Source organism: Mytilus trossulus, chromosome 3 (genome assembly GCF_036588685.1).
Source record: "Mytilus trossulus isolate FHL-02 chromosome 3, PNRI_Mtr1.1.1.hap1, whole genome shotgun sequence".
In the NCBI taxonomy this organism is placed as follows: domain Eukaryota; kingdom Metazoa; phylum Mollusca; class Bivalvia; order Mytilida; family Mytilidae; genus Mytilus; species Mytilus trossulus.
Window position 1 is genome coordinate 92,330,681 of NC_086375.1, and position 10,348 is coordinate 92,341,028.

General features: G+C 35.8%; 1 protein-coding gene across 2 annotated transcripts in view; it reads left to right on the forward strand.

The window, feature by feature from the left end:
* Positions 1–10,348, forward strand: part of LOC134712860 (26S proteasome non-ATPase regulatory subunit 1-like) — a 136,450-nt gene that overhangs the window by 85,319 nt on the left and 40,783 nt on the right. The gene's annotated exons all lie outside the window — the stretch shown is intronic.

Here is a 10,348-nt window from a genome sequence, read left to right on the forward strand (position 1 = left end):
GGTATCTAATTTTATTTAACAGAATCATGGTGTAAATTGTTGTAATGTTAATAGACATTGATTTAACATAACACTCCTTAGTAGATTTTAAAAAATTTGTGTCTATATAATGTAAAAAGAAAGACAACTCTAGTAGAGTATTGAGTTGTATCTAGACCTGACAGAGTAGTGTCCCCTATCATAAATAGATAGAGTTATTCCCCATTCTTTGCAGTGTGATGAGTATTACTTATTTTGTACAAGTATCAGAACTGCTCTTATTAATTGTTTTACTATAAAGTTAAATCAATTAACAAACTTGAATACATTTCTGGAACTAATGTTTCAGTCCACATTAGTTAAGCGTATGTTTACCATTGCTACACTAAGACTTTATTGGTTAAAGTGGTCCCTATTAATGATATGCTGTTGACTCTCCTAACCTCTGGGAGTGTCCTGTGAAGGTAAAGGAAAAGCCACAAATTTGGTCATTAACATGGATAAAAATAAATGACTGTGTGAGGGACTTGTATGCTAACAGCCAGTCAAAGTCATTAAAAACCATTGTGTAGTATTTAAAAAAAAAAAAAGTATTTATATATATAATTTATTTCCCATGTCAAACAATTATTATTGAATACTTTCATAATATATTGATATAATTACAAGTGGGTTACTCTGCATTTTTTATCTTTGAATCCAAAGTCATTATAATTTACAAATAAACTTTTATCGTAACTCCTTCAACATTTCCAGTATATGCCTCCACATCATTGATTATAGTTATGCATTGGTAGTCCTCCATGAACCAGACAATCTCTTTAGAAGAACAGACATCCCAATCAAGACAGGAAAGATACAGGCCTATTTAATAGCTTTTAAATGAGTTGTAAAATATGCTACCAGCATGGAACTCCGCCTAAAAAATATAGTTTCTCAAGAGATGAAATCTTTTTGCACTAAGAAAATTTCAAAATAAATGGAAAATCTATAGAATTTACCTGAAATGCAATTGATTTTTCAACAAAAGATGAGTTTTCTAAATAAACAATGTAAATGTGACTAGTTCTAGATATAGTAAGTTTTCTAGTTTCCCTTGAATTCATGCAGCATTTGGTTTAAACTATCTACTTTTATAGTTTTTGATTGTTCTATTAAGGCTCTGTCACAAGTTACAAATACAAATATGAACACCAGTCTACCACACAGGCTATCATTGAACAAAATTGAATGTGAACATCAGTTGATATAAGGAATGCATTCTTGTCAGTTTTAATAAACTCCCCCCCCCCCTAATAATATAGGATAAATCACAATAATTTTGTAAAATATGCCTATTTCTTCAAATGCATAACAGGGCCACATTATAACGATGTTCATCAATATAAGATTGAAAATTGTATATTTTCAAAAGCATTAGTTGCGATGTTAATTGGCAATGAAAAGTATAAAAAGTTTGTATGAAACCTTATTATCAGGTAATTATCTGTTTCTAGAAACAGGATGATGTATAAGGTTTCTGTGAGAGGCTGTTCATTTAAAACAGGAATGTGTGAAGTGCTATATCTACTGAGTGTAACACTTTCTGGTAATGAAAAACAAACAAATAAACTATAATTGACTACCATCTGTAGTTTGTCTGAAGCTTAATTGAACACTCTCTGTCTGGACACTGGTCAATTTAAAAATGCATGTAAGACAGTTTCTGCTATTTGGTAAGAAATATTCATATGGAGTAAATAAAATAAAAGACATTTTTTTAACAAAGCCCAGATTGATTGGTCTAAGTTTAAACTATTTGAGATGTTATTGAGGGCTGATTAAGACAATACTGCTATTTTTACATGCTTTTTGAGAAAGTTCTGCATTGAAGTAAGTCTCTCAGAAGATGACAAAATCTTCAATAATCTACTTGTTTATTTTGTTTATTTTGTACTGTTCAGTGATCTAACTATAAATTATAACAAATCTTTTCTATTACTTATACATCATACATTTTTAGACGTTTTTAAGACAAACATTAAATTACATAATGATTTATTTTAGCTCATCCAGTCTGCAATTGTAATTATTAAAACTGTTGGTTTCAGTATTATCACAAGCACTCTCTTTTATCTTGTATCTGGTTTTAACGATTGTCACCTGGTTAAATATCTCTCTCCAGATTCGTAAATAAGTGTTACCATTTTTAAAGATGGCTCCCAGCTTTATACAGTAGACATGGAGGGTGGGATGTATGTGCTTGTGTGTCCTAGATATGCTGGAAAGCAACACAACTATCAAAGGAATATAATCAGCTATGAACAATAGCAAACAAACAAAATATAATGTAGGAGTCTGGGGTCATTCAAACTTGATTGAAAAGTTATAGAATGAATCAATCAATAGCCTTTTGCCAAACCTAATCACAATTTTATGATTTTAAATATTCAATTCAAGACAGCAGCCACAAAAGGATATAGTTTTGTATTAAAAGGAAATTGGATGTGTATGGGATTGACACATCTTCTTATACACCTAGTTATCCACATCTATTTTAATATAATAGAAATAAAGGACTGAAAATGTTATTAAATAATGTGGTACTCCTTTAGTACTTCGATAAGATTGCATTTTTAGTTGAAATAAAGTATCAGAATATAGTACAATATACTAACAGTGCTCACAATGGAAATGTAAAAAGGGACTTCAAATTCAGATCTTTGCCCCTCATAATCTATTTTTCCTTATTTGAAGTGATGGTAAAAAGGTTTCTTTTTGTGTCTGTCCCCGATACTCTGTGTGATCTTGTTTGTTTTGTTGAACTGTTGTCTTGGTAGGTTTCATAATGTGTCTGTCCTCAATAATCTGGAAATGGTAGATAGGATTCATAATGTGTTTGTCCCCCATAACCTGGAAATGGTAGATAGGTTTTATAATGTGTTTGTCCCCCATAACCTGGAAATGGTAGATAAACTCATCATAGAATCCAGGACTAAATTTAGTATACATGTATACGCCAGACGCACGTTTTGTCTACAAAAGACTCATCAGTGACGCTCAATTCCAAAAAAGTTCAAAAGTCCAAAATAGGATTCATTATGTGTTTGTCCCCCATAATCTGAAAATGGTAGATAGGATTCATTATGTGTTTGTCCCCCATAATCTGGAAATGGTAGATAGGATTCCTTGTGTGTCTGTCCCCCATACTCTGTGTTAACCTTGTTTGTAATATTGAAATGTTGTCTTAGTAGGTTTCATAATGTGTTTGTCCCCCATAACCTGGAAATGGTAGATCAGATTCATAATGTGTTTGTCCTCCAGACTCTGGGTATCCTTGTTTGTAGTGTTGAAATGGTAGGTGTTTGTCCCCCATACTTTTGGTATCCTTGTTTGTAGTGTTGAAATGGTAGGTGTTTGTCCCCCATACTTTTGGTATCCTTGTTTGTAGTGTTGAAATGGTAGGTGTTTGTCCCCCATACTTTTGGTGTCCTTGTTTGTAGTGTTGAAATGGTAGGTGTTTGTCCCCCATACTTTTGGTATCCTTGTTTGTAGTGTTGAAATGGTAGGTGTTTGTTCCTCATACTTTTGGTATCCTTGTTTGTAGAGTTGAAATGGTAGGTGTTTGTCCCCCACACTTTTGGTATCCTTGTTTGTAGTGTTGAAATGGTAGGTGTTTGTCCCCCACACTTTTGGTATCCTTGTTTGTAGTGTTGAAATGGTAGGTGTTTGTCCCCCATACTTTTGGTATCCTTGTTTGTAGTGTTGAAATGCTAGGTGTTTGTCTCCCATACTTTTGGTATCCTTGTTTGTAGTGTTGAAATGGTAGGTGTTTGTCCCCCATACTTTTGGTATCCTTGTTTGTAGTGTTGAAATGGTAGGTGTTTGTCCCCCATACTTTTGGTGTCCTTGTTTGTAGTGTTGAAATGGTAGGTGTTTGTCCCCCATACTTTTGGTATCCTTGTTTGTAGTGTTGAAATGCTAGGTGTTTGTCTCCCATACTTTTGGTATCCTTGTTTGTAGAGTTGAAATGGTAGGTGTTTGTCCCCCATACTTTTGGTATCCTTGTTTGTAGTGTTGAAATGCTAGGTGTTTGTCTCCCATACTTTTGGTATCCTTGTTTGTAGTGTTGAAATGGTAGGTGTTTGTCCCCCATACTTTTGGTATCCTTGTTTGTAGTGTTGAAATGGTAGGTGTTTGTCCCCCATACTTTTGGTATCCTTGTTTGTAGTGTTGAAATGGTAGGTGTTTGTCCCCCATACTTTTGGTGTCCTTGTTTGTAGTGTTGAAATGGTAGGTGTTTGTCCCCCATACTTTTGGTATCCTTGTTTGTAGTGTTGAAATGGTAGGTGTTTGTTCCTCATACTTTTGGTATCCTTGTTTGTAGAGTTGAAATGGTAGGTGTTTGTCCCCCACACTTTTGGTATCCTTGTTTGTAGTGTTGAAATGGTAGGTGTTTGTCCCCCACACTTTTGGTATCCTTGTTTGTAGTGTTGAAATGGTAGGTGTTTGTCCCCCATACTTTTGGTATCCTTGTTTGTAGTGTTGAAATGGTAGGTGTTTGTCCCCCATACTTTTGGTATCCTTGTTTGTAGTGTTGAAATGGTAGGTGTTTGTCCCCCATACTTTTGGTATCCTTGTTTGTAGTGTTGAAATGGTAGGTGTTTGTCTCCCATACTTTTGGTATCCTTGTTTGTAGTGTTGAAATGGTAGGTGTTTGTCCCCCATACTTTTGGTATCCTTGTTTGTAGTGTTGAAATGGTAGGTGTTTGTCCCCCATACTTTTGGTATCCTTGTTTGTAGTGTTGAAATGGTAGGTGTTTGTCCCCCATACTTTTGGTATCCTTGTTTGTAGTGTTGAAATGCTAGGTGTTTGTCCCCCATACTTTTGGTATCCTTGTTTGTAGTGTTGAAATGGTAGGTGTTTGTTCCTCATACTTTTGGTATCCTTGTTTGTAGTGTTGAAATGCTAGGTGTTTGTCTCCCATACTTTTGGTATCTTTGTTTGTAGTGTTGAAATGGTAGGTGTTTGTCCCCCATACTTTTGGTATCCTTGTTTGTAGTGTTGAAATGGTAGGTGTTTGTCTCCCATACTTTGGTATCCTTGTTTGTAGTGTTGAAATGGTAGGTGTTTGTCCCCCATACTTTTTGGTATCCTTGTTTGTAGTGTTGAAATGGTAGGTGTTTGTCCCCCATACTTTTGGTATCCTTGTTTGTAGTGTTGAAATGGTAGGTGTTTGTCTCCCATACTTTTGGTATCCTTGTTTGTAGTGTTGAAATGGTAGGTGTTTGTCCCCCATACTTTTGGTATCCTTGTTTGTAGTGTTGAAATGGTAGGTGTTTGTCCCCCATACTTTTGGTATCCTTGTTTGTAGTGTTGAAATGGTAGGTGTTTGTCCCCCATACTTTTTGGTATCCTTGTTTGTAGTGTTGAAATGGTAGGTGTTTGTCCCCCATACTTTTTGGTATCCTTGTTTGTAGTGTTGAAATGGTAGGTGTTTGTCCCCCATACTTTTGGTATCCTTGTTTGTAGTGTTGAAATGGTAGGTGTTTGTCCCCCATACTTTTGGTATCCTTGTTTGTAGTGTTGAAATGGTAGGTGTTTGTTCCCCATACTTTTGGTATCCTTGTTTGTAGTGTTGAAATGGTAGGTGTTTGTCCCCCATACTTTTGGTATCCTTGTTTGTAGTGTTGAAATGGTAGGTGTTTGTCTCCCATACTTTTGGTATCCTTGTTTGTAGTGTTGAAATGGTAGGTGTTTGTCCCCCATACTTTTGGTATCCTTGTTTGTAGTGTTGAAATGGTAGGTGTTTGTCCCCCATACTTTTGGTATCCTTGTTTGTAGTGTTGAAATGGTAGGTGTTTGTCCCCCATACTTTTTGGTATCCTTGTTTGTAGTGTTGAAATGGTAGGTGTTTGTCCCCCATACTTTTTGGTATCCTTGTTTGTAGTGTTGAAATGGTAGGTGTTTGTCCCCCATACTTTTGGTATCCTTGTTTGTAGTGTTGAAATGGTAGGTGTTTGTCCCCCATACTTTTGGTATCCTTGTTTGTAGTGTTGAAATGGTAGGTGTTTGTTCCCCATACTTTTGGTATCCTTGTTTGTAGTGTTGAAATGGTAGGTGTTTGTCCCCCATACTTTTTGGTATCCTTGTTTGTAGTGTTGAAATGGTAGGTGTTTGTCCCCCATACTTTTGGTATCCTTGTTTGTAGTGTTGAAATGGTAGGTGTTTGTCCCCCATACTTTTGGTATCCTTGTTTGTAGTGTTGAAATGGTAGGTGTTTGTCCCCCATACTTTTGGTATCCTTGTTTGTAGTGTTGAAATGCTAGGTGTTTGTCCCCCATACTTTTGGTAACCTTGTTTGTAGTGTTGAAATGGTAGGTGTTTGTCCCCCATACTTTTGGTATCCTTGTTTGTAGTGTTGAAATGGTAGGTGTTTGTCCCCCATACTTTTGGTATCCTTGTTTGTAGTGTTGAAATGGTAGGTGTTTGTCCCCCATACTTTTGGTATCCTTGTTTGTAGTGTTGAAATGGTAGGTGTTTGTCCCCCATACTTTTGGTATCCTTGTTTGTAGTGTTGAAATGGTAGGTGTTTGTCCCCCATACTTTTGGTATCCTTGTTTGTAGTGTTGAAATGGTAGGTGTTTGTCCCCCATACTTTTGGTATCCTTGTTTGTAGTGTTGAAATGGTAGGTGTTTGTCCCCCATACTTTTGGTATCCTTGTTTGTAGTGTTGAAATGCTAGGTGTTTGTCCCCCATACTTTTGGTATCCTTGTTTGTAGTGTTGAAATGCTAGGTGTTTGTCCCCCATACTTTTGGTATCCTTGTTTGTAGTGTTGAAATGGTAGGTGTTTGTCCCCCATACTTTTGGTATCCTTGTTTGTAGTGTTGAAATGGTAGGTGTTTGTCCCCCATACTTTTGGTGTCCTTGTTTGTAGTGTTGAAATGCTAGGTGTTTGTCCCCCATACTTTTGGTATCCTTGTTTGTAGTGTTGAAATGGTAGGTGTTTGTCCCCCATACTTTTTGGTATCCTTGTTTGTTGTGTTGAAATGGTAGGTGTTTGTCCCCCATACTTTTGGTATCCTTGTTTGTAGTGTTGAAATGGTAGGTGTTTGTCCCCCATACTTTTGGTATCCTTGTTTGTAGTGTTGAAATGGTAGGTGTTTGTCCCCCATACTTTTTGGTATCCTTGTTTGTAGTGTTGAAATGGTAGGTGTTTGTCCCCCATACTTTTTGGTATCCTTGTTTGTTGTGTTGAAATGGTAGGTGTTTGTCCCCCATACTTTTGGTATCCTTGTTTGTAGTGTTGAAATGGTAGGTGTTTGTCCCCCATACTTTTGGTATCCTTGTTTGTAGTGTTGAAATGCTAGGTGTTTGTCCCCCATACTTTTGGTATCCTTGTTTGTAGTGTTGAAATGGTAGGTGTTTGTCCCCCATACTTTTGGTATCCTTGTTTGTAGTGTTGAAATGGTAGGTGTTTGTCCCCCATACTTTTGGTATCCTTGTTTGTAGTGTTGAAATGGTAGGTGTTTGTCCCCCATACTTTTTGGTATCCTTGTTTGTAGTGTTGAAATGCTAGGTGTTTGTCCCCCATACTTTTGGTATCCTTGTTTGTAGTGTTGAAATGGTAGGTGTTTGTCCCCCATACTTTTTGGTATCCTTGTTTGTAGTGTTGAAATGGTAGGTGTTTGTCCCCCATACTTTTTGGTATCCTTGTTTGTAGTGTAGAAATGGTAGGTGTTTGTCCCCCATACTTTTGGTATCCTTGTTTGTTGTGTTGAAATGGTAGGTGTTTGTCCCCCATACTTTTGGTATCCTTGTTTGTAGTGTTGAAATGGTAGGTGTTTGTCTCCCATACTTTTGGTATCCTTGTTTGTAGAGTTGAAATGCTAGGTGTTTGTCCCCCATACTTTTGGTATCCTTGTTTGTAGTGTTGAAATGCTAGGTGTTTGTCCCCCATACTTTTGGTATCCTTGTTTGTTGTGTTGAAATGGTAGGTGTTTGTCCCCCATACTTTTGGTATCCTTGTTTGTAGTGTTGAAATGGTAGGTGTTTGTCCCCCATACTTTTGGTATCCTTGTTTGTAGTGTTGAAATGGTAGGTGTTTGTCCCCCATACTTTTGGTATCCTTGTTTGTAGTGTTGAAATGCTAGGTGTTTGTCTCCCATACTTTTGGTATCCTTGTTTGTAGTGTTGAAATGGTAGGTGTTTGTCCCCCATACTTTTGGTATCCTTGTTTGTAGTGTTGAAATGGTAGGTGTTTGTCCCCCATACTTTTGGTATCCTTGTTTGTAGTGTTGAAATGGTAGGTGTTTGTCTCCCATACTTTTGGTATCCTTGTTTGTAGTGTTGAAATGGTAGATAACTGAAATATTTATGTAAATTGATACTTAGACACGCTGCTTTGATTGTGTATCTTAATTGCAGAGTTTTGTAAACACTTGTAATGAAATGAAACAAAAACTTGATAAAATCTTATCATGCCCCATCCACACTTTCATGGCTCCTACAATCAAGATGTTCTGTAATTAGATGATATTCCTCAGTGGAAACAGGATACTAGAGAGATAAGAATTAAGTGATTTGATCTAACCAGATAGGTTAGTTTGCAAATACATCCTATTAGGCTCCGAAGGTTAATGGTCTAAAAAGTAATGAAATAGTCCAAATTACACCCAAAGATTAAAATTTATTAAAAAAAATCTTTGAACTGTTTGATTGTATTCAGTACCAATACATAAACAGCTTTAAAATGGTTGCTGACATTGCCTCAAGTTAAAACAAACATTTCCATAAAATTCAAAACTGCAGAACCATTTGATGAGTATGATGATAAAATATATATTGGAATGATAAGACATTGCACCCTACAACATCTTCTTTATCTGTTTAATGATGTAGTCTGTCTTGAGTATATGAACATTTCTACAGCTTAAACACTAGACTTCAATGTATTTTCTGTCAAAATCTTGACATTTCTCATAAAACAAGATAAATTCATTATCATATTTAATAACTGTGTGATATGTAATATATATATCTGTTTTTTCCTTCCTTTATCAGTATTTTATGGGAGTAGAGTCCTTAGTTTAACCCTCATATGTGGTAAATAATGATAAACATCAAGTTTTGACTGGTTCCCTGATCTGACATGAAGGACCAGTCTGAGTTATAGACACCTCTTCTACATTTTATTTGTTATCTGTCCAAAGTAATAGAGATGTTTTATTTGAGTTCTGATTGAAACAAACATTTGCCTCAATGCTGAGTTACATGGCAGGTATATATTTTCCTTTGGTTGATAAGTTACCAAAGTGGTCTGTATTTGGTCATACTAGTCTCTTTCTATCTTTACAGTGGTTGCCCTAGAGTAGTTCTGATTACATTCTATACAGTTATTTGTAGCATACAATAATTTTACAGAGAATTTTCTGATTTATTTCTCTCCCCTGAAATTACAGTACTTAGTTGTATTCAGAATTCTCTCCCTCTCTTATCCACAACTGAGATACAAGTTGTGGACAGAGAGAGTTCTAATTTGTGTGTCCATCATTTTAATGTATCAGTGAAACAGCAAATTGGACGTTGAAGATAAACTATATTACTTTACAATTGACGAAAAGTTATTTATTTATTTGTCCTATTGAGCAAAGCTTATTCAGACCTTTTAACAGTTGGTTTTTGTGGCTTTACTCTGGTAATGAACTGCAGATAAACTTTTAATCTTAAAACCATAACAATAAATACTTGCAAAATGAGCATACAAAATCTAATAAAAGGTATGAGTGGTTTTACTGTAATCTCTGCTGATGACTTTGATCATGTGAATCATGTAGTTATGTCCATCACCAGATCTGTAATGGATCAGATACAAGGAGAGATAGGTTTATCAGATTGTTTTGTACACACAGGAACATGCGGTCATCCTCAAGGATAGTCTATGTTATTGTACACACAGGAACATGCGGTCATCCTCAAGGATAGTCTATGTTATTGTACACACAGGAACATGCGGTCATCCTCAAGGATAGTCTATGTTATTGTACACACAGGAACATGCGGTCATCCTCAAGGATAGTCTATGTTATTGTACACACAGGAACATGCGGTCATCCTCAAGGATAGTCTATGTTATTAGTAGCTTAATTAAAAGTAGTATTTGTGCTGTTTTGTTTGCATTAGGAGAGTCTAAGCTAAACCCAGGTTAAACTTAAACCTGTCATCTGGCACTAAGCTTGCTTGAACCAAGTTATCATGTATATGTAATTGATCATTGTTAAGTTTTCTTTCCAAGGTTTTTGTCCACCTGTAAAGTAATCTTCAACCAGACAATGATTTTAAAAAAAACGGTAATATTGGACTTTTTCATATAAGTAATATTATTGTT